Source organism: Eriocheir sinensis, chromosome 19, assembly GCF_024679095.1.
Source record: "Eriocheir sinensis breed Jianghai 21 chromosome 19, ASM2467909v1, whole genome shotgun sequence".
Lineage (NCBI taxonomy): Eukaryota > Metazoa > Arthropoda > Malacostraca > Decapoda > Varunidae > Eriocheir > Eriocheir sinensis.
Genome location: NC_066527.1, coordinates 6140053 through 6163930, shown reverse-complemented (window position 1 = coordinate 6163930; position 23878 = coordinate 6140053). Strand labels below are relative to the sequence as shown.

The window sequence follows — 23878 nt, the reverse complement described above, 5'->3', positions numbered from 1 at the left end:
AGGATGGAGAGAAGATAAAAGAAGGAAAGATGATAGGAAAGGAAGCAGTGACATTTAGGAAAAGAAAAGAAGAAGAAAAAAAAGAAGAGGAGGAGGAGGAGGAGAGGGAGTGTAGTTCGAGATGAAAAGATATGGAGATGATTCAGTAATAAAAAAAATAATAGAGAAAAGAAAAAGAAGAAAAGTGAGGGAAAAACAATCAGTAAATAAAGGAAAAGAAGGAAAGAAAAAGAGAGAAACGACAGAAATCGAGAAAGGAGGAAACAAAACGAGAAGAGAAAAAAAGAAAAGATAAGAAAAAGAAGTGAGGGAAGAACAATTAAGTAAAAGAAAGGAGGGAAAGAAAAAGAAAGAAACGACAGTAATGGAGAAAGAAGGAAATAGGAGAAAGAGAAGAGAAAAACGAAATACTGGCAAAAGTTAAGTAAAGAAAAGGAAGGAAAAGGCAAAGAAAACGAAAGAAAATATCAAAGGAAGACAAAAATCGATAAAACAAAAGAAAAAAAAGAAATGATGAGAAATAAACACAAAGACAAAGAAAAGAAAAAAAGGGAAAATAAGTAAAAACGAGGAAAAGAAAATAAGGACGATTGATAAGAAGAAATATTGAGAAGGAAAGGAAAAAAGAAAGTAAAAGAAGGAAAAACGAAGAGAGAGAGAGAGAGAGAGAGAGAGAGAGAGGGGAAGGGGGGGGACCTGACCTGACCTGCGGATTACGTTGACCTTCGAACACTGATTCCAAGGTTGAAGTTAATGACCTTTTTTGTCCCCCCCCCCCCTCTCCCGCCACCACCACCACAACACCGCCTACACCCATTGTTACACCCACCAACAACACCCATTCTCTCTCTCTCTCTCTCTCTCTCTCTCTCTCTCAGGGTCAGGTGTGTTGGTAAATATTCTTTTCTTCCTTTTCTCGTTTTTCCTTATTTTTCTTTATTCCTTTTCCATATTCTTGTTTTTTTGGTTTTCCCTTCTTCCTCTATTTCTTCTCTTCTTTCTTTCTTGCTGTTTACTTTTCCCTCATTTTTATCTCTCTCTCTCTCTCTCTCTCTCTCTCTCTCTCTCTCTCTCTCTCTCTCGTCACCTCCTCATCCTTTCTCCTTCTCTTTCCATTCGTCTTTTTTTCGTTCTCTTTTCTCCTCTCTCCTTTTCATCTTTTTCCTCCTCCTCTTCTTCTTTTCTTTTTCTCTTCTTCATTTTTTCTTCCTACTTTCGTTCTTTTGCATCTTCAGTTTCTCTCTCTCTCTCTCTCTCTCTCTCTCTCTCTCTCTCTCTAATCCTCTCCTCAACGACCCTCCACTCCCTTCGCTTCTCGTACTCTCTCGGGAGGAAGATTAGGAGGAGGAGGAGTAGAGAAAATGAGTGTAGTTCAAAAATAGAGGAAAAGAGATGATGGAAAAAAACGTTATAAATGAGGAAAAAAGAGGAAGAAATGGAAAAGAAGAAAGAAGGAGAAGAAGAAGAAGAGAAATAAAAGATAGGAAGATAGAGGAAAAGAAGAAAAAAAAGGAGGAGGAGGAAGAAGGGAAGGAAGAAAGGATGACGAAGAAATGAAAAAGAGGAAAAGATTAGTATATGGAAAAGAACATAAAGGAAGAAAATAAAAGAGAAAGAGGAAAAGGAGAAAAAGAGAGAATGGCAAAAAAAGGGAAAAAAAAGAGAGAAAGAAAACGTAGATAAGAACGAGAGAAAAATCATGAGAAGAAGGATGAGGAGGCGAAGGCGGAGGAAGAAGGGGAGGAGAAGGAGGAAAATGGGGACTAAGGTCTTCAAGATAGGGAAAATAATGATTGATTAGTCACAAAATTAGGTCCGTTATCGTGTGAATGGCGCCTCTGTGTAGCACGTGTATCATCATCATCATCATCATCATCAGTAGTAGTAGTAGTAGTAGTAGTAGTAGTAGTAGTAGTAGGAGTAAGCGGAGGTGGAAATGAAAATGAGAAGGAAAGAGAAGATAAAATGAAAGAGGAAAATGAGGTTAAGAATCAAGAGAAGGGAGAAAAAAGGGAAGTGAAAGAAAGAAGAGGAGGAGAGGGAAAGAAAATATAAAAAGGAAGAGGAAAATGAGGTTAAGAATCAAGAGAAGGGAGAAAAAGGGAAGTAAAAGAAAGAAGCTAGGAAGAGCAGGAGGATGAAGAGATGAAAAGATGAAGAGGAGAAGGAAAGAAAAAAATAAAGAGTAAAAAGAAGTTAAGAACGAAGAGCAGAAAGAAGAAGGGGAAGAGAAAAAAAAAACCCGGAAGATGATGATGAAAATATGAAAAGATAAAGAGGAGGAGGAAGAGTACAGGAAACAGAGCAAATAGTAGTAGTAGTAGTAGTAGAAATCAACCCTAACTTCAACAACTCAAGTCAAGAGGAGCACTGAGGGGAGGCGTGGACCAAGCAAGTCACACATCACGGCAGCCACTATAAATAAAATCCGCCCGTGTCACTATCGAACTGGGGCCGTCCAACAGACCCCTCCAGACAGACTACCGGCGCTATAGGCATATAAAGGTAGTTGTAGTAGTAAGATTGATCCCACGGTTACCTGTCTACTGATTAACTGTTACCTGTGGCGGCGTTGTTGAGGGATTAGCGAGATCAAGGCGAAAAGAAGTAAAAAAGAAAAGTGCCGCCTTGCTGCTTATTGCGTGTCCCTTTATCATCTTATCATCTTGTTGTTGTTGTTGTTTGTTGAGTGTTTTATGTAAGAGGTGAAACGACGGCATTTTGGTGTGATATTTTTTTTTTCAACTTTCGCTTTCTTGTTTTTTTTTAGTTTTCTTGCTGTTGTTGTTAAAGATTCTGTTGTTATTGTTAGTTTATCATTGTAGTAGTAGTAGTAGTAGTAGTAGTAGTAGTTGTTGTTGTTGTTATTGTAATTCGTGTCAGAAATTGTGTTAGCTCTCGTTCTATAACTTTTATAAGCACACACACACACACACACACACACACACATTTACGTCTCAACTTAGTACTTCGTCTATGCTAACACACCTAGCAATCACACACACACACACACACACACACACACGGTTCTTGCCCCCATAAGTAAGCGAGTGAATCATCTTAAAATAAATTATGGACAAACGATCGAGGTAAGGAGATGACAGGTGAGGTTACGAAGGTAGGTAGGTAAGAAGGTAAGGTAGGTAGAGAATAGAGAAACGGGTAAAGAAGTGGGACATAGGTAGGTAGGTAAAGGTATGGGTAAATAGGTGATATACAGGTAGGTAAGAGGTTAGGTAAAGATGTGGTTGGAAAGGTAAGTAGACAGGTTGTTAGGTAGAAAGGTAAGCAAGAGGGAGACAGATAGATTGATACGTATTTAAAAGGAAAGGTATGTATAAATAGGTCAGGTAGGTAAAATGGGGTAGTCAAATATACTTAGGTAAATGATAAAACAAAACCATAAACAACAGATGGAATAGGGAAATAGGTACGAAGGGAAAAAGATAAACAGACATACAGATAGATGGATTAGCACAGATAGACAAACAGATGAAGACAAACAGCGAAACAAGAGACAGGGCGATAGCTAAACCCCATAGAAGACAGTGATTGAGATAGCCACGAACCAGGTAGAAAGATATACAGGTAAACAAGATAAGAAAAAGATAGATAGACAAATAGATAGATAGATGCATTATTTTTCGTGTCTTAAATTAATAAAAAAGAGAACCTAGCACACACACACACACGTTTTAGACCACCTGTGAAGTTGAGGAAAAACAAAACGAAGAAAATGAAGGAAAGAAGAGGAAGGGGAGGAGAGGAAAGAGGAGGAGGACGAAGGGGGGAGACATATACGTAACTCTCTCTCTCTCTCTCTCTCTCTCAGCTTTTAATCACTTCTTCCTCCACCACAGTTTTCACTTTTCAATTACCTCCTCTTACTTTCCTCCCTCCCTTTCCTATCTCCTCTCCCTCTCTCCCTTCCTCCTCTCCTCTCCCTCTCCCCCAATCGCCCTACTTTTTTTTAATCCGTAGTCGGCAACACGATTTAACTACCAACATTTCCTCTCTCTCTCTCCAACAACCTAATCACCTCGATGTCCTATAATTGTATGTATGTAGTTATATAAGTCTTCTATTGCTTGGTAAGTCAACTGTACATTGTAATTATGTTTGGTAGTGGTACTAAAAACAGAAAAAGGTAAAGAGTAAGGAAGGAAGGACGATGGGAGTAAGTGAAGAGTAAGGAAGGAAGGAGAAAGGAGTAGACGAGTAGAGAGCAAGGAAGGAAAGGGAAGGAAGGAAGAAGTAATGGGATAAGCAAGGAAAGGAAGGAAGGGAGGCAGGAAGAAGGGAGTAAGCTAGTAAAGGGAAGGAAGATAGCGTAAGGAGGAAGTAAGGAAAGGAAGAAGTAAAAAGTAAGCTAAGAAGGAAGGAAGGAAGGGAAGGCAGGAAGCAACAAGATAGTCAGCAATGAGCGAAGGACCAACACTTCACACTCAGCACCACCACCCCGTCGTTGCCTCCTCAGCAGCGGTCACATGTCTATTTTCTCCCAGCCGCCGCCACGTTGCTGTCACGAGGCCGCCGCACACACGCCGCGGCACCGGATGACGCAACTCCCCGCCCTGCGCCCAGCCTCCACGTGAGCTTTCGGAGGGTTGGCACGCCTGACACACCCCGGGCTCGGCCACTCCACTCCACGCCCCATGTGAAGGCCCGAACTTGCTCCCCACCGCCTACCCGCTCGCCACGCTCTCCCCAGGGGCTCCAAGGGTGACCAGTGAGTCCGCCAGAGGAGGAAATGCCATACTGACACCAGACTGGGCGCTGAAATGCGGCTTACAACTCCAAGGGTGGGTTGGGTCCCGACCATATTTTGCGTGATTTCTCTGGATTTAAGCGACCCGGGGATGATGTGCGGGTACTGATATGTGAGGAATTGATGAGTGAATAGAATAGTAACCATCCTTTTGGGTATCAATGCGTATTATCACAGTTATGGGGAAAAATGTGAGGGATGCCGGGTCGGGAACTACTTAGTGGCGCGGAGGAGGCGTGGCGGGGCGGGATAACAGGTTTGGCATTCGGTCCAACTTGTCGGGGCAAAAATGCCGACCCAGACATTTAAATTCCGGGGCCTCGTCAACCGCCGGGGCCAGACTGCTCCCCGGCGGCCCTGGACGTGCGGGGGGCGGCTGGCACGGCGAAATAACGAGGATGAGAAGGATCGGCGAAGAGGACGTGGGCCATTGCGCAAGGTGGTGGTGGTGGTGGAGGTGTGTGAGCGAGCGGCCTGACTTCCCTCCTCCTCCACCTCTCTCCGTCTCTCCATTCCTCCTCCTCCTCTCCCTCCCTCCCTCCAGGACCCGCCCACTACACGCCTCTCTTACTCACCACTCTCCCTCCCTCACTGCCACACACACACAGTACCGTAACCACCAACACCACTACTACTACTACTACTATTACCACCACCACCAGTAACATTATGCGATACATTTTTTTCATTCATTGCACCCCTTAACGCAACACCACGATCACCACCATCACCATTAGAAACACTATCAACACTAACACAACACAAACGTAAACTTCACTGTAAACACTTTTTCGAGATCACGGTTTTGTTCCTTATAACGCGAAGTAACGCGGCGTAATGACAGGCGGCGTGACGGTAATGACAGTAATAATAACACTGACTTTCACTAAATGGCCTTCGTAATTTGCAAAGGAGGAAGGGAAAGGAAAGGAAGGAGGGTAAGAGGAGGTGAAACTAAGAAGAGGAAGTTTTAACCTAAGAGGAAAATGGATCAAGAGGATTTCAACAAAGAGGATGTTGATAAGTGTAATGAAGAGAATGTGAAACTAAGAGATTAACTAAGAGAATGTGAAAGACGAGATTATCAAGAGGAAAATCAACTAAGAGGAGGTTTTCAAGAGGATTTTCAACTAATGGGAAAAATAAGAAAATGTGAAACTAAGAGATCTCAAGGAAATGTGAAAGTAAGAAGAGGTTATCAAGAGGAAACTCAGCTAATAAGAGGTATTCAAGAGGACCTTTAACAGTAACCAACCCACACACCCTCTACTCACCTCCAGACCGGGCTGCACAGAACTATTGATCCCAGACAGACAGACAGGCGGATGCACGGCCACAGACAGACACACGAACACAGGTCAATGTTGTCGCTGGTGGCAAGGTATGACCCGCACGCGACTCTACTCTCCCATACACCTTTTCCCGCCAAATCTTAGCGCGGGAGTGCGGGGCGTCTGCTTCCCGCGCTGCCCGCCGCCCGGTTTCCCGCCAAAAGAGACTGAGTGCGCCATTGTGGACTTCGCGCCAAAACCCGTCCTTCAGCCGTTCAGCCACCCCGTCCGTGACCTTGATGAGCCTCCCAATCCTCAACATCCCTATTTTCACCCATTTCTCCCCACGCAACCAAATTTTCAACCCAACCCAACGATTTTAAGGTGTTTTACGGTATTTTAGTTTTTCCTGCGTCGTGTTATTTGGTGTTTAAGGTGAGAATTAGCAGTCAAAGTCAAGGTTTTAATCCGAATACAATCGCGCCAAAACCCGTCCTTGAGCCGTTCAGACACCCCGGCCGTGACCTTGATGTGTCTCCCCATGATCGACCTACCCATTTTCACCCATTTCTCCCCATTCACCCAAATTCTCAAGACAACCTAACGATTCTAAGCTATTTTTTCGGTATTACTGCTTTCCTTGCGCTATGTTATCAGGTGTTTTAAGTGAGAAATAACCGTCGAAGTCAAGGCTTTCATCCGAACACCGCAGATATGTGAGCAGAGCCATCTAGTGACAAGATTAACAACCTCATTAGTATCGCACCCCAACTTTAATTTCCTTGATCTATTCCACGTTTTTACAATAACCACGCCATCGAGACACCGACCATGGACTCCAACAGCGAGAAAACACTGAAAAAACACGACTTGTCTCTGTAATAACTCCATGAAAAGGGCGAATAATGGAATAAAATAATGGGAATATGAGTAAATTCACCACTTGACGCCACACCGAAACAGTCTGGCATGCTAGACACGCCCGTTGCCAAATGACGCGCCCTTCTTTTCCTCTTAATTTTCCTCCTCCTCCTCTTTTTCAATAACAAACAAACGAAGAGAAAAGAGGAGGGAGAGGAGAGGGAGAGAGGGAGAGAAGTAGGGCAAGGAATGGAGGAAGAGGAGGAGGAGGAGGAGAGGGAAGGACGAAAGAGGAAGAGGAGGAGGAGGAGGAAGGGAGAGGAGGGTAATAGGGAGGAAGAGGGAGAGAGAGAAGGGAGAGAAAAGGGGGGGAGGGTGTCTGGCGGAGGCGAAACCCAGACAGACTAAAGTTGCCCGCTCTCTCTCTCTCTCTCTCTCTCTCTCTCTTACGCGCGCTGTTGTTGTTGTTGTTGTTGTTGTTGCATATCAAGATTGACGATGTGAAAATGAGTGAAAGTGAGAGTGGCTGGCTTTATTCTCTCTCTCTCTCTCTCTCTCTCTCTCTGGGTCTGTAAGCGTCAAAACAAACACGAAAATGAGAGAGAGAGAGAGAGAGAGAGGAGGAAAGAGTTACAGGCCGCTGTAGTAACGTCCTCCTCTCCTCCTCCTCCTCCTCCTCTCCTCCAGCCATTTAAAAATAATCTGTTACATCTCTCTCTCTCTCTGTTGGTTATATGTAAAAATAAAGCTAAATTAAGTAAAATACATACGCATAAATAATTAAATACATAGATGATAAGGTAGATAGGTTAATAGATAGATAAATACTGATAGATAAATTATAAGTATTGAATAACATGAAATAAATAGGAAAACATGGAATTCCCTCCACACACACACACACACACACTATTTGCTCCTCTTCCTCCTTCTCATTCTCCTCCTCTTCCCTATTCTCCTCCTCCTCCACCTCTTCCCTCTTTTCTTGATCATTAATTTTCATCATATTATCCTCAATTTTAATTCAAAGCCAAATATTTTCATTGCTCTCTCTCTCTCTCTCTCTCTCGATGATATAATATGTAAATGATGAGATGTTGGGTCCCTTTAAAGAGAGAGAGAGAGAGAGAGAGAGAGAGAGAGAGAGAGAGAGAGAGAGAGAGAGAGAGAGAGAGAGAGTTCAACCCATTTAGAGTGTAGACAAGGACGTTTTCAAATTTGCATCACCACCACCACCACCACAACCACTATTACAACCACCACCACTACCATCATCACCACCACAATCACCACCACCATCATCACCACTATTACAACCACCACCACCACCACTACCATCATCACCACCACAACCACTATTACAACCACTACCATCATCACCACCACAACCATCATCACCCCCACTACCACAACTAGCAACAACAATAATAATAATAATGTTAATAAAAATAATAATAAATAAATAAAAGGAATTGGAACCTTTTATCGTCGGCTTCTTTGAATTTAATCTTTATATTCTGAACCCAAATCACGTTCTCTCTCTCTCTCTCTCTTTTACGCAGTTGTTGCTACCTGTGGAAAAAGTTGATTATGCTCTGAACAGGTGCTAATTAGAGCTTCAATACAGGTAAGTTTATTGAGAGAGAGAGAGAGAGAGAGAGAGAGAGACGAAATTGTACTGCGTGAGTCACAGACAATATATTTATACTACATTCTCTCTCTCTCTCTCTCTCTCTCTCTCTCTCTCTCTCTCACGTGTTGCCTACCTGTCCAAGTGCTCATCAGGTAAGGACGAAGGAGAAAAGGGGAGGAGGAGGAAGAAAACAGATACGCAAAAAGGAGAAACAGACCAAGAAATAGGAGGAAGGGAAAATGAGAAAGATGGAAATGGAAAATATAGAAAAATAAAGAGAAAAAAGGAAGAGAATTACGAAGATGAGAGAGATGAAAGAGAAGAGATAAATATGGAAATGGGAGAAATTCGGGAAAAGGAAAAAAAAAGAAAAATAAGAATAGGGAGTTGAAAAAAAAGATAAAGTAAGAAAATATGGAAAGAAAGGGATAAGAACGAAGAGGAGGAGGAAGAATAAGAAATAGGAAAAAAAGATAAGATAAAGGAGGAGTAGTAGGAAGAAATGGGGAAGAAAAGTAGAGGAGGAGGAGGAGAAGGAGAGGAATAATGGAGAAAATGAGGATGATGAAGAAGGAGAGAGAGAGAAAAATAATAAGAAGAAGGATGGAATAGAGAAATGAGAAAAGAAAAGGACAAAATAAAGTCGTGAATGAAAAGAAGGAAAATAAAGGAAAATAGTGGCGAGAAAAAATGAAGAAGGAAAGAATTAAAGAAGGAATGAAGGAGGAAAAGGGAAAAAAATGATGAAAACAAGGAAAGGAAAGGAGAGAAAAAAAGAGAAGAATGATTAGAACGAAGAGGAAAAGAGAAGAAAAACGAAAGATAAGAAAAGGAAGAGGAGAAGAGGAGGAGGAGAAAGACTGGAATGATAAGAAGGAAAAAAAGTAGAAGGAAGTAGGAGAAAGAAAGAGGAGAAAGATAAGAAAAATAAGAAGACGAAGAGGAAAAGAAAGAGGAAAACGGGAAGAAAAAGAAAAGGAGGAGGAAGACGAGGTGAATAAAAAGAGAAGAAAACAAAACAAAACAAAAAAGGATAAAAAAGGAGGATGATGATTAGAAGAAAAGGAAGGGAAGAAAAAAAAATAAAAGAAGCATTAGGAAAAGAAAACAAACAAAAGGGATTAAGAGAAACAGGAGGAGGAGGATAAGAAGAAGAGGAGGAGGAGGAGGGGAAGAGAGGGCCAAATGACTTCTGTTCACGGTCTCCCTTAATCTCAAAATGGCCTTGTAAATATTTATCTCCGAAGGTAATATAAATTGGGTCTTGATTTTCCTCTTTTTTCCGCTCCAAAACTTATCCTTGATGTCTTTCGGCTTATAATTTGTTAGATGGCGGGTTTAGTCTCTCTCTCTCTCTCTCTCTCTCTCTCTCTCTCACCATGCAAAGGATATTGCTAAATTAGAAGGTGTTCAGCGTCGGGCAACGAAAATGATCCCTTCCTTGCGCAACAAATCCTACGAAGAAAGGCTTTCTACCCTTAACATGTTCTCTCTTGAGAAACGTCGCCTCCGAGGAAAACTGATCGAATGTTTTAAAATACTTAATGGTTTCACGAATGTAGACAGATCAACATTGTTTATGATCGATGACACTTTGCGCACGAGGAACAATGGCGTAAAACTCAGATATAGACAAGTAAATTCAGACTGCACCAAATTTTTCTTCACCAACGTTGTAGTGCGAGAATGGAATAAGCTTCCACCGTCAGTGGTCCAGTGTAACACGATTGACTCCTTCAAAAATAAGCTCGACCGTCACTTCCTTCAACTTAATATCAACTAGAGTAGAAATGCAACGTTTTGGAGTCTTCTGATTAATGTAAAATCACTTAGGTTTAAGGACAGACCACCAAGTCTGGACCATGGGGTCTGTGTGGTCTGATTTTCTATGTAAATCTATGTAAATCTCTCTCATTTTTCTTCCCACCCCCTCTCTTTTGTCTTACTTTCTATCTCTCATTTTTTTCTTCCCCTCTCTCTCTCTCTCTCTCTCTCTCTCTCTCTCTCTCTCTCTCTCTCTCTCTCAACAAGAGGGGAAGGGAGGGGGAAGGGGAGGGAGGAGGAGGATTATATGTTTGTCTTATAATTACCGGGTTGTCAAATTGTGTTTAATAATTTGTTTTGTGGGTTTTCTTAAGAAGGGGAATGGGGGAGGGGAAGGGTGGGGAGATTAGGGAGGGGGGAAGGGGAAAGGGAAGATGGGGTAGGTTAAGATATATAAATAGGGTGAGGGGGGTTCGGAGGGGGGAAATGAATGGTGGTGATGGGAAAAAGAAATGGTGATGGGAATGGTGGTGATGGTGATGGGAAGAAGAAATGGTGTTGAGAGTGGTGATGGGAATGGGTAATGGGATGGGTGGTGGTGATGGGAATGGGTGGTGATGGTGATGGGAAGCAGAAATGGTGTTGAGAGTGGTGATGGGAATGGGTGATGGGATGGGTGGTGGTGATGGGAATGGGTGATCGGATGGGTAGTGGTAGTGATGGGAAGCAGAAATGGTGTTGAGAGTGGTGATGGGAATGGGTGATGGGAAGAAGAAATGGTGTTGAGAGTGGTGATGGGAATGGGTGATGGGATGGGTAGTGGTAGTGATGGGAAGCAGAAATGGTGTTGAGAGTGGTGATGGGAATGGGTGATGGGATGGGTAGTGGTAGTGATGGGAAGCAGAAATGGTGTTGAGAGTGGTGATGGGAATGGGTGATGAGATGGGAAGAAGAAATGGTGTTGAGAGTGGTGATGGGTGATGGGATGAGTGGTGATGGCGATGGGAAGAAAAATGGTTTTGAGTGGTGATGGGAATGGGTGATGGGATGGGTGGTGATGGGAAGAAGAAATGGTGTTGAGAGTGGTGATGGGAATGGGAGATGGGATGGGTGGTGGTGGTGATGGGAAGAAGAAATGGTGTTGAGAGTGGTGATGGGAATGGGTGATGGGATGGGTGGTGATGGGAAGAAGAAATGGTGTTGAGAGTGGTGATGGGAATGGGTGATGGGATGAGTGGTGGTGGTGATGGGAAGAAGAAATGGTGTTGAGAGTGGTGATGGGAATGGGTGATGGGATGGGTGGTGGTGATGGGAAGAAGAAATGGTGTTGAGAGTGGTGATGGGAATGGGTGATGGGATGGGTGGTGGTGATGGGAAGAAGAAATGGTGTTGAGAGTGGTGATGGGAATGGGTGATGGGATGGGTGGTGGTGGTGATGGGAAGAAGAAATGGTGTTGAGAGTGGTGATGGGAATGGGTGATGGGTGGTGGTGGTGATGGGAAGAAGAAATGGTGTTGAGAGTGGTGATGGGAATGGGTGATGGGATGGGTGGTGGTGATGGGAAGAAGAAATGATGTTGAGAGTGGTGATGGGAATGGGTGATGGGATGGGTGGTGATGGGAATGAGAAATGGTGTTGAGAGTGGAGATGGGAATGGGTGGTGATGGTGATGGGAATGAGAAATGGTGTTGAGAGTGGTGATGGGAATGGGTGATGGGATGGGTGGTGGTGATGGGAAGGAGAAATGGTGTTGAGAGTGGAGATGGGAATGGGTGGTGATGGTGATGGGAAGGAAAAATGGTGTTGAGGGTGGTGATGGGAATGGGTGGTGGTGATGGGAAGAAGAAATGGCGTTGAAAGTGGTGATAGGAATGGGTAATGGGTTGGGTGGTGGTGATGGGAATGGGTGATGGGAATGGGTGGTGATGGGAAGAAATGGTGTTGAGGGTGGTGATGGTGATGGTGCTTCCTTCCTTCCTTCCTTCCTTCTCTTTTCATTTACTTCATTTCTTAATTTACTGTTACGATTATTTCTTCCTTTTCTTTTCTTTCATGTCATTCTCATTTCTTTCTCTTCATCCTCTCTTCTCTTCTTCCTTTTCTTTCTTCACACTCTTCATCTTTTTCTTCTTCTCCTCCCTCTTCTTTACCTTTGTCTCTCATGCTACCTCTTCTTCCTCTTTTCATTATGCTTTGTCTGTTCCTTCGTTCTTTTCCTATCTTCCTTTCTTTCAATTTTCCTTCTATCGTCCTTTCCTTTTTTCCTTCCTTCCTTCCACCTTTTCTTCCTCACTTTCCTTCATCCAATATCTTTATCAGTAACTATCATCACATCCTTATCGTTTTTTCCTTCTTCTTCCTTCTTCTCCTCCTCGTCTTCCTCCTTAATTACAGGTGAACACACGAGGGAAATAAGGTAAATGGAGGTGCGAATCAATAGGTAATGGTGATGAGGGGAGAGAATGGTGATGAAGGTAATGGTGGTGACAATGGGGAGGAGGAGATGATGATGATGATGACGATGAGGTAAAAACAAGATGATGATGATGATGTAAAAAGAAGTAAATAATGAAGCAGAAGAAGAAGAAGAAGAAGAAGAAGAAGAAGAAGATGAATCAGAAGCAAAAGAAGAAGAAAAAGAAGAAGGAGAAGGAGAAGAAGAGGATGATGATGATAGTTATTGAAAAAGGCAATGAATAAAGGAAAGGAAAGTAAGGAAAGAAGGAAGAGAAACAAAGAAAGGAGGAATAAAGAGAGGAAAGAAGAAGATATCACTGGAGGGAAAGAAAGAAGGAAGGAAGTAAAGTAGAAAGGAAAATAAAGAGAGAATGAATGATGGAGGGAAAAAAGGAAGGAAAAAACGAAAAAAAAGAATAAAAAAAGAAAGTTGAGAGGGTAGATGAAAGAGAGAGAGAGAGAGAGCACACCTGCTAATTACCCCTGCATACACTCCTCCACACACCTGCAGACACACCTCCGTCTTAGCAGCGCGGCGCTTACCTGGGCTTAACACACCTGCCTTACCTGCCCGCACTTCATCCACTCTTACTTTCTTTCTGTATGTTTTTCTACTATTACTATGTCTACTATGACTGCTAATGCTACTACTGTTACATAATCGGTTTCATTCCATCTGTCCACTCGCGAACGTGGATGTGGTACCAGCGCATTGTTAACTTGTGATCGGGTGAAGAGTAACTTAATTTATTTTAAGTGATGTATTAGAATGTTTCGGTGTACAAGGAACCTTCGAGCCCTCTTAAATAAACCGCAAATATGCCGTTTTGCATCGAGAATGTAGTATCCTGCTAACTCCCTTCCTCACCTCCTCCCCCTAACCACATTTCCCTTCTCTCCCCTTCTCCTCCATTACCTCCAACTAACCTCCTTTCTTCCCTCTTATCTCTACCATACAAGCGCTCGAAAGACAAGCTTGTATCAGCCAGTTTAGTCAGATCATACTAGAACGATTGCTAGCCTTTCAGATGCCTATAATTCATCTCATTGGCTCAGCAAGTTCATATGCATAAGTAATTTTGATACTTTATTACATGTAAACAAAATGGGTAATATTCAAAGTACCCCAGCATCAAATTCAACTGTACTTCATGTTATTTCAAAGACTATCAGTGATGTGCATGCAGTAAATGATTAAAATACCCAATACTTGCCCTTGCAGAGCCAAATGTCTTTTAATGTACTTGGAATGAGATGAATTATAGGCATTTGAAAGGCCAAAGATCACTCAAGTTCATTTTATTTATTTTCATACTATTCTATTACATCATCACATCCTCCTCCTCCTCCTCCTTCTCTTCCTCTTCATACTATTCTATTCCATTACCTCCTCCTCCTCTTCCTCTTCCTAGATTTTCTCACCTCCTTCCTCCTTCTACTACTTCTCTTCAACCACCACCATCATCACCATCAAAACCACCAATAACTCCTTTCATCGTTTTTTATTTATTACATTTTTTCTTACGTGACGAAAAAAATAAACAAACTTCCTTTAAAAACTTATCTTCGAAGCCGCTTTTCTATACCGTTTCTTTATCAACCTTACTTCATTTTTGGTTTAGTTTATCCTTAAAAGCGAATATATTATCACCCAACTACTCTCTCTCTCTCTCTCTCTCTCTCTCTCTCTCTCTCTCTCTCTCTCTCTCTCTCTCTCTCTCTTCTTCCTTCCACGTGTAAGGACATAAGCTACGTCATCGCCCTTCACTTCCTCACCAACCACCAAATATTACCCTTCTCCTCCTCCTCCTCTTCCTCTTCTTCTTCCTCCCATACTCACCCAAGGACACAGGGAAGAACTGGTGTACTAACAGAGTGGTGGATGACGGGCAGAGGCTTGGTAGTCATGTGGTGAGTGCCAATACGATAGACACATTCAAGAGGAGGTTGGATAAGTTCATGGATAGCGAGGTTAGGTTTACAGGAGCTGCCTTGTATAGACCTACCGGCCTCTTGCAGACTCCTTATGTTATCTCTCTCAGAAGAAGAAGAAGAAGAAGGAGAAGAAGACACTAACAGACATACCCATTCTTATCTACAGCGGTGTCTTGAAGTTCCCCTCCCCTCTACACCCCCCCTTCTCCTTCATCGGCTCCTCTCCCTCCCTTCACCCCCCCCATCAACATCTCTCTTTAACACCATCCCCCTACCCTTTCCACCCTTTAAACTCCCCTTCTTCCCATCAGCTCCTCTATCAGTATCTCCCTTCCACCCCATCAACTCCTCCCCCACCTCCCCCCTCCCTCCCCCACCCCCCTCCCCTCAGAATCAACCCCTCCCCCATCCCCCTCCCTCTCTCCCTCCCCCCCCCTTCCTCCCAATCCCCTCAACCAACTTTCTTTCCACCTCTTCACCTTCCCTCCACCTCTTGAACACCCTCTTCCCTCCCCTTATTACATCCCATTCCCCTCTTTAGCCCTCCACCTTTTCCCCCCCCTTCAGCCCCTTTCCCTTTCCCCTCCCTCCCCCTCTCCTCCCTCTCACACAACCCCCTCCTTCAGACACACGTAGCCACCTTCAACTCAACCTACACCTTGATTCCCCATGCACTGCTCTTTAGACCCTCTAATTCACGTACTTTTCCACTTCTCTCTTTACCTGTGACCGCCCCAAACACCTGTCACCTCCTCCCCCATATCTGTCCTCGTAGAAAAGGTGTGATTGGGATAAAAAAAGAAGGATGGAAGGAATTACGGAAGGAAGTAAAGTTGAAAAAAAAGAAGGAAGGAAGGAAAAGGAAGGAACTAAGGAAGAAAGAAAAAAGGTGCAAGGAAGGATGATAGTGAAAGACAGGAGGAAGTAACGAACGAAGGAAGGAAGGAAGGAAGGAAAGAGAAAATGATGAAAGGAGTAAAAAAAAAAAAAAAAAAAAAAGATTGACTGATTGCTACTCTCCACACATCTGCCCCCCTCCCCCCCCCAACTTGTTCACCCACCCCTCCAGAGATCTCTTCACCCCCCCCACCCCCACCCCCACACACACCTGTAATCCACGTAGAAAAAAAGTGTGATTTGGGTAAGAATTTGGTTGACGAGATTTTATTTCTTTCCTTTTGTTTTCTGCTTTATTTTTTTCATTTCTTAAGTAAGTTTGGTTGATACGAATTGTCATTTTTTACTTTTCTTGTTTTATTCAATTTCTTAATCTTGTTGAATTATGTAAACTTACTGAAGATAGATAGATAGATAGATAGAGAATGTGAGTGTGAATGAGAGAGAGAGAGAGAGAGAGAGAGAGAGAGAGAGAACCATGGAACTATCAACAACTACGCATTTCTTTTTAGTTGTTTGTCTGTCTGTCTATCTATCCATCCATCTATCTATCTATCAATTTACCAGTGTGTGTGTGTGTGTGTGTGTGTGTGTGTAGTATACCTATCTGTCTGTCTGTCTGTCTAAGAATAGGAAGAGTAACTGTAATGAGGTTGTTCACTCCTCTTTGGTGACCTTGTCTTACGTAAGGGGAGGGGAGGGGAGGAGGAGGAGGAAAGGGGAGAGGCAGGTGGGTGTGAAGGTTGACGTGAGGGGGGTGGGGGGGGGTGGGGGGTGCAAAATGTGGGTTGATAGGTGAGGAGGAGGAGGAGGAGGAAGAGGAGGAGGAGGAGGAGGAAGAGGAGGAGGAGAATTAGGTATGTTGTTGTTATATGTTTTTTTACCTGTTTGTTTTTTGTTGGTTTTCTCTCTCTCTCTCTCTCTCTCTCTCTCTTCTACTACTACTACTGCTAAAAAAGCGTATATATTAATTACTGATACTACCACATTATCAAGAAGTACACACACGTACACACACACACACACACACACACACACACACACACACACAGAGTAACTATTTTTATCTCCATTTTTCATACATTTTTCCTCTCCCTTTCCTCCTAACCTCACCTTGCCATACCTGTTTAAACCCATACCTTCCTCCTCCTCCTCCTCTTCCTCAACACTGGTACTCATCCTCCGTTGAACATAATGCGTCGTACTCCTCCTCCTCCTCCTCCTCTTCACAATATGATACGGCTTTGTATGTATGGGAAGCGAAGGAAGAGGGTAGGGAGGAAGGAAGGGAAGGAATAAGTGAAAAAGGAAAGGGTGGTGAAGGAAGGAAGGGAAGGATGTGGGAAAGAAAGAAAGGAATGAGAGAGGGAAAGGAAGAAGGGAAGGAGGAAATGAGTGAAGAAAGGAGGAAGGGATGGAGAAGGAAAGAGAGAGGAGGTAAAGAGAGAAGAAGAAAGGATGTAGAAAGAAGGGAAAAAGTAAAAGTGAGTTAGGAAGGAAGGGAGACAGAATAGAAAAGGATAAATAAGGAGATGAGATAGAAATAGATAGATAGATAAAGATTGAGGTTAGGTTACTGATAGCCGGTTTGATATAAAGACGTATATAGATGGATAGATATAGATAGATAGAGATTAGGTTATTGATAGATATAAATAGATGAAAAAAAGATAAATAAGATGAAGATGATGACAGCGATGATGAAGTAGAACAAAAGGAGACAAAAAACAAAAACAACAACAACAACAGCAGATCCAGTAAAAGACAGGAAAAAAATGTGGGTTGAATAAAAAAATAAAAAAAACGACATTATATCAATACAATCTCATTTCATCATCCTTCTCCCTCACCTCCGTCTCTCCCCATCTTCCCCAATCTTCCTCCCCACCCCTTCCCTTCCTCATTCTTCCCCTATTAATCCTCCTCATCCTTATTCCCCTTCCTTCCTTCCTATATTCGCTTTTTTCCAATCTCCCCATCTCATCTCATCATATCTTCTCTCTCTCTCTCTCTCTCTCTCTCTCTCTCTCTCTCTCTCTCTCTCTCTCTCTCTTCTCCTCTCTTTCTCCTTCTCTCTCTTTCTCTCCTTTTTTTCTCCTATTCTTCTCTCTCCTCTTTCCCTCCACTTCCACCACTTCCCTCTCACACACACACACACAAACACACACACACACACAGAAAATTACACATGCGTACACTCTCACCGCTACGCAACTACGAGACCTTGGTAGTACACACACACACACACACACACACACACACACACACACACGCGCGCGCGGGACCGGTTTGCGTGTACCCTCCCAGACTGTTACATCACTTAGAAAAAAAGTGGACAGGACGGAGGCGCCAATTTGCGTAGTAGTAGTAGTAGCAGTAGTAGTAGCAGTAGTAGTAGTAGTAGTAGTAGTAGTAGAAGGAGGAAGAAAAATGGATGCTGTGTGTGTGTGTGTGTGTGTGTGTGTGTGTGTGTGTGTGTGTATGTGTGTGTGTGTGTGTGTGCAATGCGTCACCTTGCAAGATGTAACACCTGCCGCCGCTAATTAAGAGAACACATAGGTAAGCAAACACACACACACACACACACACACACACACACACACAGACGTAACCTAAATTCATTTCATACAGAACACCTGATGAAAGTAGTAGTAGAAGTAGAAGTAGAAGTAGAAGTAGTAGTAGTAGTATTGGTGGTAGTAAAGTAGTAAGAACAAGACCAATATCAAGAAAAACAAGAACAAGAACAAGATAAATAAAACGAGGAAAAAGGTAAACACTGACAACAACAACAACAGCATCAACAACACTAACAACAACAACAACAACAGCATCAACAACACTAACAACAACCAGGTAAAAAAAAAAAAAATGTTAGACCTTTTACATAACAAACCGACTATTCATTTATGTCAACAAACAGGTCAAAGATCACAAGAAGAAAAAGAAGAGGAAGAAGAAAAAAAAGGAAGAAAAGAAGAAGAATATAAAGAGAAAAATAAACAACATACCACACCAGAGAGAGAGAGAGAGAGAGAGAGAGAGAGAGAGAGAGAGAGAGAGAGAGAGAGAGAGAGAGAGAGAGAGAGAGAGAGTTTATAGCAGGCTACTCCAAAAATGTCTCCGCTGGGGGGGGTAGGAGAGGAGGGGGGAGGAAGGAGAGGAGGAGGAGGAGGAGGAGGAGGAAGAGGGGTAAAGGGGGGAAGATCTGGGTTAATAGGGATAGGGAGGGGGAGGAGGAGGAGGAAGAGGGGAGAAAGAAGGGGAGGAGGGGGAGGGGAGAAGGGAAGATAAATAGGTGAGGAAGGATGGTGATGGGAAGGTTGAGGCAAGGAAGGGGAGGGGGAGGGAGGAGGGAAGGGAAGGAGGGAGGGAAGGGATGGGATGGGGATTAAGGGGAATGATGACGTGGCGGGATTATATATGAAAATTATCTTTATTATTATTATTATTATTATTATTATTATTTTATTTTCTGTCTTCTATCTTTCATTCATGTTGGTAAAAGTTCTCTCTCTCTCTCTCTCTCTCTCTCTCTCTCTCTCTCTCTCTCTCTCTCTTCCTCCCTTCATCTCTTCCTCATTAACAGTAGAGGTGATAGGTGTGGAAGGAGAAGAGGGAGGAGGAGGAGGAGGAGGAGGAGGAGGAGGAAGAGGGGAAGGGGGGGGGATATTAGGGTGCAAATATATACTGTGTTTCGTTAAGGGGGAAGGGGGAGGAGGGGGAGGGGAGGAGGGGGGAGGGTGAGGGGAGGAGGGGGGAGGGAGGGGGGAGGGGAAGGGGGAATAGGGCGTGGATAGATGAGGGTTAAACAAAAACAAGGGGGAGAGAGAGAGAGAGAGAGAGAGAGAGAGAGAGAGGGTTAGAGAGAGAGAGAGTTGTCTATTCTCCCCTCCCCTCATTCGCTCTATATTTGGGGGAGAAAAAAGGGGAGGAGAGGGGAAGAGGAAGGGACGGGGGGAGGAGACAAAAGAAGAGAGGGGAATGAAGAAGGGAAGAAGAAGGAAGAGGAAAGGGAGATAAGGGGAATAGAGGGAGGGAAGAAGGGGAGGAGGGGGAATGAAGAGAGACGGGAATGAAAGGGAAGAAGAAAGGAGAGGAGAAGGGGAGAGAAGAAATGGGGAATAGAAGGGAAGAAGGAAGGAGAGAGGAAGGGTAAGAAAAGAGAATTAGGGAAGAGGAGAGGGGAATAAAGAGGGAGGGGAAGAGGAGGGGGGAGGTGGAGGAGAGGGGAATAAAGAGGGAGGGAAGGGGAGGAGAGGGGACCGGGAGGGAGGGGAAGAGGAGGGGGGAGGTGGAGGAGAGGGGAATAAAAAGTGAGGGAAGGGGAGGAGAGTGGAACGGGAGGGAGGGGAAGGGAGTGGGGAGGTGGAGGAGAGGGGAAGGAGACGGCAAGGTCATTTTCAAGAGTACAATGACTTGGGGAAGGGAAGGGGAGGAAGGGGAAGAGGGGAGGGGATGGAGAGGGAGGGGAAGAAGAGGAAGAGAAGATAAAGACTGAGGAGAAAAGGGAGGAGATGGGAAGGAAGGGGGAGAAGAGGGAGAAGATAAAGATGGGGAGGAAGGGGAAGAAGAGGAAGAAGGGGAGGAAGAGGATGAGAAGATAAAGATGGGATGAAGGGGAGGAGATGAAGGGAAGGACATAATATAAAAAAAGAAAATGAAGGGAAGAAAAGGGAAAAGAAGGGAGAAGGATGGAGAAAAAGTTTAAGAGGGGAAAAGAAAGGAAGGAAAAGGAAGGGAAAGGAAGGGAGAAAAGGGGAAAAGAAAAGGAAAAGAGAAGAAAGAGTAAATAAAAAGAAGAGGGAAGGGAAGATAATGTAGAGGAAGAGAAAGCAAAAGAAGGGAATAGAAGGGAAAGCAATGGAAGGGAAGAAAGGGAGAAGAGGAATGGGAGAGAAAGGGAGGGAGGAAGAATGACAGAAAAGAAGAAGGGGGAGAAGAAGGAAGGGAGAGGCAAACACACACACACACACACACACACACACACACACACACACACACACACACATTCCTCCCTTAAATCTATTTGTCCTTACCTTAATGTTATATAAAGGGAGGAGGAGGAGGAAGGAGAAGAGGAGGAGGAGGAATAGGAGGAGGAGGAGGAGGAGGCCTATTCTATTGCGTCTTATCAAGGAGAGGGGAAGAGGGGAGGATATGGGAAGGGGAAGAGGGAAAGGGAGGGGAAGAGGGGAGGAGATGGGAAGGGGAAGAGGGAAGAGGAGGGGAAGAAGAGGAGGTTACTGCCCCATCACTTAGCTATTTCTACCAACACCTGTCTCCTCCTCCTCCTCCTCCTCTGGACATTGGCTACACCTGAAGAGGGGAGGATGGGGAGGAGAGGAAGGGGAGGAGGAGGAGGGGAAGGGGAGGTCTGGTTGGAATGTTAACTAAGTATTGGCAAGGTATGAAGGGAGGAGGAGGAGGAGGAGGAGGAGGTGGCGTAGTAGGGAAGTATGGGAAGGAAAGGAGGAGAAGGAGAGAAAAAAAAGAATGAGAAGTAAAGGAAGAAGTAGAAGAAGAAGAAAAGGAGGAGGAAGAAGAAAACGAGAGGAAGAGGAGGAGGAGGTGGAGGAGGAGGAGACTTATGTAGTAGTAGTAGTAGTAGTAGTAGTAGTAGATGTAGTAGTAGTAGTAGATGTTGTTTTCTCTTCTTCGCTTCTCTCAATTCCTCCCCATTAATGAAAAATAACTTCCTCCTCCTCCTCTTCCCTCCCTCCCTTCCCCCCCCCCCTCAGGTAGGCCTATACAAGTAACGGTTCAAAGGTACAATTTTCTTCTCTTAAGGCAAACAGTAGGCCTCCCTCTCTCCTTCCTTACCTTCTTCCCTTCCTACCTCCCTGTCCTTCTTCCCTTCTTCCTTCCCTTCTTGTTCTTCCTTTTTCCTCCCCTCTTTTCTTATTTCCTTCCTTCCCTTCTTTACTCCATCCTCCCTTTCTCATGACCTTCTTCCTTCTCTCCTCTTTTCCTCCATCTCTTTCTTCCTTGTACTCTCCCTTTCTCCTTCCTCTTTTCTTCCCTTCTTCCTTCTTTCCCTCCCTCCTTTCCTCTTTCTTCTTGTTCTTCTCTCCTTTTCATGTTATTTCTCCTTTCCTTTTTTCTTCCCTACATTGTATCTTCCTCTCCTCCCATCTTTATTTTCTCTTCCTTCTTTATCATTTTCTTTCTTCCTCCTTCACTCATTTTCTTTTTTACTTTTCTTCCTCTTTTCTCTCTTTCTTAATTTTCTTCTTTCACATATTCTTCCATTTCTTTCTCTTTCTCCCTTCTTCATATTTTTTTTCTTCTCTTCTCCTTGTCTTCTTATTTCTTCCATTCTTTTCTTCCCCTTCCTTCCTTTCCTTCTTCTCTCTTCTTATTTCCCTTCCTTCTCTCATCTTTCTTCCCCCATTTCTCTCTCCTCCTCATACTTCTCTTCCTTTTCTTCCATTCTTCTCTCCATATTGTTTGCTCTCCTTCACCTCCTCCTTTCCTCCCTTCCTCCTTCACCGTTACCTCCCTTTTCTCCTCCTCCTCCCTTCATTCATCTCCCTTACCTTACCTCCTGTCTCCCCATCCTTCCACCCCTCCTCACTTCATTCATTCTCTCCCTCCCTCCCTCCCTCATCTCCACCCCTTTCTCCCTTCATCTTTCTTCCTCGACAACCTCCTCCTCCTCTTCCTCCTTCGTCATCGTCTTCCTTCCCTCCGGCATAATAGTAGTAGTAGTAGTAGTAGTAGTAGTAGTAGTAGTAGTAGTAGTAAGAATAGGAGGAGGAGAAGGTGTTAGAATGATGATGATGATGATGATGATAATGAAAATAATAATAATAGCTTACTGTAGTGAAAGAAAAGTGCATGTCACCACTACTACTACCACTACCACTACCACTACCACTACTACTACTACCTACTACTACTACTACTACTACTAATACAGTCAGCTCTGATCTCCGTCCAAGGGCACAATGCATTGAAACTAGAAATCGGGCAAACAGGGTACTGGGATTCTCTTCAAGGACCCTAAGCAACAGAAGCACCGAAGTCACCCTCAAGCTGTATTTAGCACTAGTCAGACCCCACCTCGAATATGCGGTGCAGTTCTGGTCCCCTTAAAACAGAATGGACATCAAGGCGCTAGATCGGTACAGAGGAGGATGACGAAGATGATTCACGGGTTAAGAAACTTGCCATATAAGGAATGACTTCGATATTTAAATCAGCATGCTATAGAAAGGCGACGGGTGCGAGGAGACTTGATCGAGGTTTATAAATAGATGAAGGGCAAATTCAGATTCAACAGACATAAGTAAATACAAGGAAATAAAAAAAGAGGGAGAGAGGGAAAGGAGGAAGAATAGAAGGAAGGAGGAGGAAGAAAAAGAGGAAGATGAGGGAAGTGAAAGCAATAGGTTTGAAAGAGGAGAGGAGGAAAAGGGGAAAAGAGGAGAATATAAGAAAGGAGGAAGAGGAGGAGGAGGAGGAGGCGCTGTGGCATGTAAGAGAGGAAGGATTAAATGCAGCATGGAAGGGGAAGAAAGTGGGGAAGGAAGGGAAGGGGAGGGGAGAGAAGGAAGGGGAGGGGAGAGAAGAGGGGGTGATCATGTTACGTAAGAGAGAGAGAGAGAGAGAGAGAGAGAGAGAGAGAGAGAGAGAGAGAGAGAGAGAGAGAGAGAGAGAGAGCGCAGAGCGAAAAATGAAAAAAAGAACAGGAATAAAAAGAAAATAAATAAATGAATGAACGAAGTAAGAAAATAATGAGTGAAGAAAAGGAATAAGAAGAAAGAAAAGAAAAAAGAAAGAAAAAAATGAATGAAAGAAGGAAGGAAATAAGAAAGAATGATTAGGTAAAACAATAAAAAAAGAAGGAAGAAAAGAACGAAGGAAGGAAGGAAGGAAAGGAAAGAAAAGAAAGGGAAGGAAGATGGAAGTTTTGCTTACTTTAAAGAATTCATAAGGTCTCTCTCTCTCTCTCTCTCTCTCGTGCGTGAGTGAATGGAAGGAATTAGGATACCATATAACCTTCTCTTTAAAAATAGCAGTAGTAGTAGTAGTGGTGGTAGTAGTAGTAGTAGTAGTAGTAGTAGTAGTAGTAGTGGTGGTAGTAGTAGTAGTAGTAGTAGTAGTAGTGGTGGTAGTAGTAGTAGTAGTAGTAGTAGTAGTAGTAGTAGTAGTAGTAGTAGTAGTAGTAGTAGTAGTAGTAGTGGTAGTAGTAGTAGTAGTAGTAGTAGTAGTAGTAGTAGTAGTAGTAGTAGTAGTAGTAGTAGTAGTAGTAGTAGTAGTAGTAGTAGTAGTAGTAGTAGTAGTAGT

The 23878-nt window shown here is 43.6% G+C and overlaps 1 protein-coding gene across 1 annotated transcript in view; it reads right to left on the bottom strand.

Annotated features, from left to right (window-relative positions):
* LOC127000608 (myc proto-oncogene protein-like) overlaps positions 1 to 6223 on the bottom strand; it is a 43129-nt gene extending 36906 nt beyond the window's left edge. The window contains exon 1 of the mRNA XM_050864535.1: positions 6043 to 6223. The gene's annotated coding sequence lies outside the window, so the exon portion shown is untranslated. The remainder of the gene's footprint in view (positions 1 to 6042) is intronic.
* Positions 6224 to 23878: the final 17655 nt, after the last annotated feature.